This window comes from Dromiciops gliroides, chromosome 3, assembly GCF_019393635.1.
Source record: "Dromiciops gliroides isolate mDroGli1 chromosome 3, mDroGli1.pri, whole genome shotgun sequence".
In the NCBI taxonomy this organism is placed as follows: Eukaryota; Metazoa; Chordata; class Mammalia; order Microbiotheria; family Microbiotheriidae; genus Dromiciops; species Dromiciops gliroides.
Window position 1 is genome coordinate 478,069,021 of NC_057863.1, and position 9,101 is coordinate 478,078,121.

Consider the following 9,101-nt stretch of genomic DNA (forward strand, 5'->3'; position numbering starts at 1 on the left):
TTCCTTGAGGTCTACCCAAGTAGAGTAAAAGGTTTTCAGATAGAAAGATAATTTAGTGAGGGCTTAAAATGCTGAATGAGACTGCAGGGTATTGAAAATTATGCTGTTTGGAATGGTGCCTAAAGGGCTATAAAATTGTGCATACCCTTTGATCTAGCAATACCACTACTAGGTCTGTATCCCAAAGAGATCATAAAAAAGGGAAAAGGTCCCTTATGCACAAAAAAATTTATAGCTGCTCTTTTTGTGGTGGCTAAGAAATTGAGGACATGCCCATCAGTTGGGGAATGACTAAACAAGCTGTGGTATATGAATGTAATGGAATACTATTATATTATAAGTAACGATGAACAGGCTGATTTCAGAAAAAATCTGGAAAGACTTACATGAACTGATGCTGAATGAAGTGAACAGAACCAGGAGAACATTGTACATAGTAACAACAATATTGGGTGATGATCTGCTGTGAATGACTCAGCTTTTCTCAGGAATACAATGATCCCAGACAATTCCAGAGGACTCATGATGGAAAATGCTATCCACATCTAGAGAAAGAATTGATGGCACCTGAATACAGACTGAAGCATACCATTTTTGTGTGTGTGTGTTTTTTCTTTTGGGTCTGTCTTTTTTTGCAACATGACTAATATGGAAATATATTTTGCATGATTGTACATGTATAGCCTATATAAAATTGCTTACCATCTCAGGAAGGGGGGAGGTGAGAGAGGGAGGGAGAAAATTTAGAACTCAAAGTTTTTAAAAATGAATGTTAAAAATTGTCTTTAAAATATAAAAAAGTTATGCTGACTCAATGACCCATTGTTCCTAGTCCTGCTTGTAAATCAGGCTCTGTTGGGAGAGGCGTCACTCAGTCTGCAGCTTTGGTATTACTGCTATCTAGAGCTTATGCCTACTTGTTAGTATCACGGCCTCCCTACCTGTTAAAAGATAAAGAATTACAGCATGATTAGAACAGAGCCCAGTAACTTATCAATGATAGTGAGGACAATCTGCTGGGAAGCTAACATTCAAGTCTTATTAGGATATCACTAGTTGGGTTTTTTTTTGCTTTGTTTTTTTTTGTGAGGCAATTGGGGTTAAGTGACTCACCCAGGGTCACATAGCTAGTAAGTGTTAAGTGTCTGAGGCCGGATTTGAAATCACTAGTTTTTTTTTTTTTTGTTGTTGCTCTTTCCTTTTGGAAGAGGACCAATGACTTGTTCATGCATTGGATTTCAGTGACTCAGGGCTGTACAAAGTCTTCAGCCTCACTTTCTCTTTCTGAGTCAGTGGCAAGACAAAAATCAGGATGACTGGTGAAGACCCAGGATGACCTTGGCATCTGCGACGTCTGACCAAGCTTTAAGTGCTCCACTGTGCCTGCTATAGCCACCTTCACGGCCTTTGGGAAAAACTGTTCTTTTCTGAGTCTTCACATGCTTAGGGATACACTTCCATCCAGCTCCCTGACCGGTCTGAGACCTATCAATTTTCCTCAACCTAGAATGGCCTCTGTGCATGCTACAGCTTCTTGGAGCCACAGGTAAGTTCTGGGTGACAGGTGGACACCAAAGGTGGATGAGCATCCCTGAAAAGGCTTCAGCAAGCCCTCACACTACAGGTGCTAGTCCTCCCTGAACACCCTATGCATTCCCATTAGTTTTTACAAGGCTGCTTAATTAGTCAGTTCACATTTCACCTTCACTGGGGAGAGTTTGATCAAACACCCCGTGGGATCTTTTCTCCCTCTCAGAAGCCAGTGCTTTCCTTGCCAAAACCCCAAGTCTGCTATTGCTATTGTGACCGAAACTGTGATGTTCCATGCTGCCCTTTTCCTCAGTGTTCCCGGGGACTTTCAGGACTTTTCTGTGTTCAGAAGGATAGGTAAGGCAGTCAGCAGCCTGTTGTACCAGCTTGGCTAGTGGAGTTCATGGGTGGTGTGAGAGCAGAAGAAACTGTTGTCAGTCACACCATACTACATATAAATATATAAATGTTTTATCAGATGAAATTAGGACACCATGTGTGACCTAAAAGATATGAGAGTTTCCCTGGAGAGAAGTGGGATAATTTTGTAATATGTTATAGCACCCTTGGAGAAAAGGCCCTGGGTAGTAGCCATGGAGCATGGCAAAGAAGGTATTAGGGTATGGCCTCAAACAACAGATGCTTAGTCTGTTTAGTCTTGATATGGGGGGAAGTGGGGTATGGGGTTGGGGTTCTTAGGAATTCCTCTTTAAAGAATTACACCCTCTTGCACACAAAAGTAGTTAGAATAAGGTGATAGTTTATTTAGGGCCAAGGGAAAGGAAGGGTGGGGGGAGGGAAACCATGAAAGAAATCCTTGGACTTCTCATGGGGAGATTAGGCATGAAGCACATGGCTCAGAGGTACCAAATCTCCTCGAATAGGAGACTGGAAGGTACTTTTATAGAGGACTGATGGGGGTGGACCATCTGCCAGTGAAAAGTTCCTTTAGTGAGAGAGGACCATCCCCCACTGGGGGTAGCTGGGGGGATTGGGTGAGGAGTGGAGGACCATCCCCCACTGGTAGTGACTAGAGGAATTGGGTGAGGGGTGGCTACGGATCCCACTTCAGAACACAAAGGCCGCAGCCACACCCAAATTTATCTCCCCAGGGTAAGGGAGACCAGAATAAAGGGTAGGAATCTGAAGCTAGCTCAGTCCGATTTGGTTCAGCTTATCTCTCTAGGCGTTATCTGTCCTCTGGTTTAGTTTCTCAAGGAGAAGGTTCCTTGATGTGCCCCAGAGAACTTCTGGGGTGCTCTGCACCCCATGACAGTCTGTTGCTTGGACTCTTCCAATTTTGTAGAATGTGCAAGAATTTATCCACCATTGGCACACCCTTAGAAAATAGAAGTTCACCTCTGTGCCAAGATAAGGGATTCTTTTGGGAATGGTGAATGTTAGTTAAATCTAACATTTTAGGAACTTAGATTTTTATATTATTGGGGAAAAACCTTTCTTTTTTGGGGGGGAGCTTGTAAGTGAAAGAAGACAAACTATTCATTAAAAACCTCCTGTCAACAACAGTGTTGCCAATTTATTTGCACCAATTTCTCCTGTGTCTTAGACCATCTTGCTCTGGAAGATGCTTCTGCTTTGTCTGCTGCTTTTTCCCTATTGGTGAGTCTCACCTCTATTGTGTAGGAGGCTCAGGCCAGCCAACCTTTATTCATCTTTGGTCCTCCCGACTTTCCAGACTTCAGCACCATGCCTCTATGGTTGGGCACCTTCCCTTTCCCCCTACCCCCAATAGCAGCCCCCTTTTGTGTCTTCTGTGCCCTTGTGTCCTTGAGGGGAGGGGTGGTCTTCTTTCCTGCTTGCATTTACCTCCCCAGCACTAAGCACAGCGCCATCACATGGGAATTTTTTTTTAAGTGAGGCAATTGGGGTTAAGTGACTTGCCCAGGGTCACACAGCTAGTAAGTGTCAAGTGTCTGATGCTGGATTTGAACTCAGGTCCTCATGACTCCTGGGCTGGTGCTTTATCTACTGCGTTACCTAGCTGCCTCTCATAGTAAATTTTTAATAAATGTTTGTTGTCTTGTTGGTGTCTCTATAACAAATGTATTAAACTATATGTTTGATATAATACATCAAACATATATATACACATATATACATATATACACATATATACATACACACACACACACACACACACACATATATATATATATATATCATACACAACTGGAGCAACAAGCCAGTTACCAGACCTGTGTAGAGAACATCTATCTATGCAGATAGAAGTAGTGTTGCAAAGATGGTTCGTTCCTTCAGAGTTCAGTTTAAGTACCATCTCCTTCAAGAGACTTTTTAGGATTCTCCCAGTTAGTGTCTCAATTCTTCCCCCATCACTATTTATTTTGTTTATATCTTATATATTCAGATAAGCTATGACAATTTTTCTTTATTATTATTAAAAATTTTTTTCCCCAATTACATGTAAAGATTTTTTTGAGTTCCAAATTTTTCTCCCCTCTTCCGCCCTCCCTCGGCCAGCAAGCAATTTGATGATAAAGGTTATACGTTAAAATCATGTTAAACATATTTCCACATTAGTCATGTTGTAAGAAATGAATCAGAACAAAAGAAAAAAACACAAGGAAGAATAAACAAGCAGAACCAGGAGAACATTGTACACAGTAACAGCAACATTGTGTGATGGTCAACTGTGATAGACTTAGCTTTTCTCAGCAATGATCCAAGACAATGCCAAAAGACTCATGATAGAAAAATAATATGCTTCAATCTGCTTTCTTTCTTTCTTTTTTTTTTTTTTTGTGTGTGAGGCAATTGGGGTTAAATGACTTGCCCGGGGTCACACAGCTAGTAAGTGTTAAGTGTCTGAGGCCGGATTTGAACTCAGGTCCTCCTGAATCCAGGGCGGGTGCTCTATCCACTGCGCCACCTAGCTGTGTTCAGATAAGTTTTTTGGCATTGGCTTGGATCATTGTATTACTGAGAAGAGTTAAGGCTATCACCATTTTGTATCCTCTTAATAGAATGTAAGTTCTTTGAGGATGGGGATTATCTCACATTTGTATTTGTTGCCCTCCTCCTTCCCTTCCCTCCACATAGTAAGGACTTAATAAGTGTTATTGATTGATTAATTATATTAATGTGACATTTACCTGTTGCTTTCAGGTTTCGCAGAATCACAGAATTTCCGAGTTAGAAGAGACCATTCATCTAGTGCAAAGCACTTTCTTCACAACAAAGAGGTTGAGAGAATTCAGTTGAAGCTTGGCCCTCCTGATTTTAGGTCTAGAGCTCTTTTTGACATACCACAGGATAGCAAAGAGGCTTATATGATTGGAACAGAGGTTGCGAATGTTTTCATGGAAGTGTGGTCGTGGAATTATATAAGTTTAAGCAAATATGGTAATGGAAAGTATATTTAACATCTGTAAATAATTGTGTTGAGTGATGTATATTACAACTGTTTAAAGTTTCCTCTTCAAACATAGGCTTCTAAGAAGTGGTGGGGAGTTAAGTGTGGATGTTCACTAAATGTGTGTGTGTGTGTGTGTGTGTGTGTGTGTGTGTTTGTATTTTTTTTTTGGCGGGGCAGTGGGGGTTAAGTGACTTGCCCAGGGTCACACAGCTAGTAAGTGTCAAGTGTCTGAGGTCGGATTTGAACTCAGGTTTTCCTGAATCCAGGGCCGGTGCTTTATCCACTGCACCATCTAGCTGCCCCTACTAAAATGTATATTTTACCTGAGATTAGGTTGTTCTGAGTATCTGGCCAGCACACTGGATTTGAAATCAGAAAAGTGGTTTTTAGGTCCCATTTCTACTATTATCTTGCTTTAAAGCCTCTCTTTTTTTTTGGTCTGCAACCTGGGAATAATATATTCTTATTCTCCTCCCACACTGAGGTGTGGTGATGAGACTTTTAATGAGGCAGTGTTGGTAAAGTGCTTTGAGCTCAGCTAATGAAAGGCTCTGGGTAAGTACTCAGAATTATTACACTGAACCTTCTTGCATTTTTGGAATAAGAGGTTGATCTGGAAACACTTCAGAGAATTACTAAGAAACAAAGATACACTACAAGGGCTTCTTAAAACAGAGATTAAATCTGGACAGAAGAGTTGGCACAGTTATTGCCTTGTCCTAGCAAGACCTTATGCCCAATCGATGTTGACACTTCTTTCTTCCTTTGAATCATCTGGCAGCTCCATTTTGTAGTGATTACCTTCTCACACCCCTCCTACCATTTATCCCTTCCATGCATCCGTCAAACAGATCTTAATCTCTTCTCACAGAAGTGTTGTTCTTTTATTTCCTTAGCTGGAGGACTTTATTTTGGTAGGGGAGTTTTTGAAAGTATCTTATTTTTCATCATGTTAACAAATATATTTGTATACATATATAAATATATATGGTAAAACAAATCATATGAAGAGAAATGTGTATACTAATTGCACTAAATTGAAAAGTAATGAATAATTCTAGATTATATATAATTTATTTCTGCATATATGCTAATAGCATATATGTTTATAAAGCAGGATTATAACTTTAGCAATTTATTATCTTAAAGAGTGATTTAGGTACACTGAGAATTTAAATGACCTTGTGTGCTTATAATCAGTCAGTATGTCTCAGGCAAAACTTGAACCCACTTTATCTTGACCTTCCCCCCTTCCCCTTGCCCCCCCAACATTGGTAGAGGGAGCTCCTTCCCCTGGATCATCTACTACACTAATAAAATCACAGGTCTGACCTCCCTACCAAATATAGATAGATAGAACTAGACTTTTTTTTTCTTTTTTAAACTGGACCTATGATTTCATTAATGCAGGGAACTCCCTGTGAGGAAAAGCCTTTTACTGCCATAGAGGGCCAGGCCTGGAGTCAGGAAGACTTGATTCCAAATCTTGCCTCAGATAATTACTAGCTATGCAATCCTGGGCAAGTCAGTTTAACTCTGTTTGCCTCTGTTTCCTCATCTGTAAAATGGGGGTCATAATGTGCCTACCTCCCAGGGTTTCTGTGAGGATCAAATGAGATAATACAGTACATAAAGGATTTTTGCCAACCTCAAAGTCCTCCACAAATGCTAGCTATTGTTGCTACTTGGTGGGCTTGCAACTGACTCCCATCTCTGGGCTGTTTATGTTAAAAAGCTAAACCTTCTGAGCTGCTCACATGTTGCTTCACAGCTCACCTCTTTTCTCCTGTTTTTGAAGACCTGCCCGTCTGATTTTCCACCACGAAGAGATTAGATAGCACATCTTCAGGGAAAAGTGAAAACCATCGAGCACACTGCCCATTTCTCAAATGCTCCGGTTACTCTGAGACTGAAAGAAAGGAGGAAGGAAGCTCTTGACTGGTGGGTTGGCAGGTGTGAAGGCTTTTCTTACTTAGACATCTGTTTTAGTAGACGCTCCAGGCCTCTGCATGAGCGAGGAAGCTCCCCTACTGTTTTACAGAGGAAGGATTCTGGATTCCTGATGAAATGAAGCGTCCATTCTGTCAGCCTGCTCCAAGCTGCACCGAGAGAATTTACCCTGTCAACTTGCATCAGGAGGGCTGTAAAGCGAGGGGAAAGACTCTTTGGAAATCCAAAGCAGCTGGCTTCTCAGATTTCAAAACTACAAAGAAGTTTCTACCGCCAATGGAAAAAGCAGGTGAACGTGCCACCTACAGTATGCAGCACACAAAACTCTCCTCTTTTTCAAATGAGGTTACAATCTGATAGGTGATTTAGAAGAACTCACATTTCCATTCCTGCTAAGGATTAGGCTAGGACTTTGGAGCAGGTTTTGTGTTTCAGCTGTGGGGTAGGACATCACTAAAGGCCTTTTTTGGGGGGAGGGGGCCCTGGGAACCCTAAGAGTTAAGACATAGCCAAAACCTTGGGTCAGAATCTGCATATGTATCCTAATGGGCAGAATTGGGCCCTGGAGACTAAAGTCTTTTGTTTCACAATTCACAACTCACCTGGTGAGTGATTGATTCACCAGGTACCCTCTTCTAGGAAGCTCTCACACACAGATCTTTACAGAGAGCCTAGTCTGGATCCGATGAGTCTCGTTTCATCTGTAGATGTAGCCCCAGACCTGAAGTGTACTGGAATAATAATAATAATATTGCTTGTCCTCTACCTTTTTTCCAAGGGGAAAATTCTTTACCTGGAAATGCCAGGCCTTGGAAGAAAAATCACATTGTGCTCCTCCAGCTCCCTCCCTCCATTTCCACGTGAATGAAATCTGGTAAAAATGAAAGTAAAGGGCAGCCAGGAAGGGAGAAAAATCAGCACTGTCAGCATGAGGGAGTGATATGGAAGGGGGTGGGAGCAAGCATTCCCACCTACTTTGGTGAGTGAATAAATATGTGTGTGTGTGTGTGTGTGTGGTTTTCTGGGCTGATCATATCAGTGCCGCCCAAGCCACCTCCTCCCAGTTGCCCTATCCTCCTCTCTGTGTCACTGTTGTCACAGCAGGGCTTGTTTTTCAGTTGTTTCAATTGTGTCTGACTCTTAGTGACCCCATTTGGGGTTTTCTTGGCAGAGACACTGGAGTGGTTTGCCATTTCCTTTTCCAGCTCACTTTACAGATGAGGAACTGAGGCAGATGGGGTCAACTGACTTGCTCAGGGTCACATAGCTAGTAAGTGTCTGCATGGCTCTCCAAAGAATAGGGCCTGGAGCTATCTTCTTCCCCCCTTCCCCTTCTCCCCCCATTTGCTGTGTACTGCTTAGATTGGCTCTGACTTCTTAGACAAATTTAGGAAGTTGTCAAGTTAATGGTACTCAGAAATATCTAGCCCTCCAAGTGGAAGTTTCTACTCTTGCTTCCGGGGGACTGGAAATTCTAGGGCCTCTACTCTGTAGCTCTGTTAGAGGAATTAAGATACATTTTTCTCTTGGAAAAAGAAATGAGGAAGATTAAGACCATCAGCACAGTAAGCTGTAGCTATTTTGTGGTTAAATAGGCTTCCCCCCAACACTGAATCAAGATTTATTTTAATTTCTGAAAATATTCAAATTAACCCAAACCAGAAAAAGTCCCCCAAAGTAACATATTTCTTGTACTACATTAAATTGCCAATATTTTATAACTAATCCCCAGATGTCCACACATCAAAAACAGTAAACATCCAAACTTCAAAATGTGATGGCTGACGACCAACAAAATGCTAATCACCAGTAGAGTAAAATACAAAAAAATCTTTCAGAGTTCACAAATATAAGTAACAGCAAAATAAGTGATTCAACTAGACTGCCCTTTTGGGGGGGGGCAATGAGGGTTAAGTGACTTGCCCAAGGTCACACAGCTAGTAAGTGTCAAGTGTCTGAGGCTGGATTTGAACTCAGGTCCTCCTGAATCCAGGGCCAGTGCTTTATTCACTGCGCCACCCAGCTGCCCCTAGACAGCAATTTTATAGTTATTCCAACAATTAAGCAGGGATATACTTTGTACTGTTCATGTATATTTGCTTTGAATATATGCTTTGTAAAGACATTGATATTTAACACTAGACAGTAAATTATCAGACTGCTGATTAACTAGCATTAAATAGACTTTAAAGGGCTGGCCTAAGAAAGTTACCATAATTTGCAA

General features: G+C 41.4%; 1 long non-coding RNA gene across 1 annotated transcript; it reads right to left on the reverse strand.

Moving 5' to 3' along the window:
* Window positions 1-485: 485 nt before the first annotated feature.
* Window positions 486-7,731, reverse strand: LOC122751605. The gene is made up of 3 exons (XR_006355799.1): window positions 7,480-7,731; window positions 6,704-6,836; window positions 486-545 (listed from the first exon to the last, which is right to left on the reverse strand). It is a non-coding gene; the product is annotated as an uncharacterized LOC122751605 (long non-coding RNA).
* Between the last annotated feature and the right edge of the window lie 1,370 nt (window positions 7,732-9,101).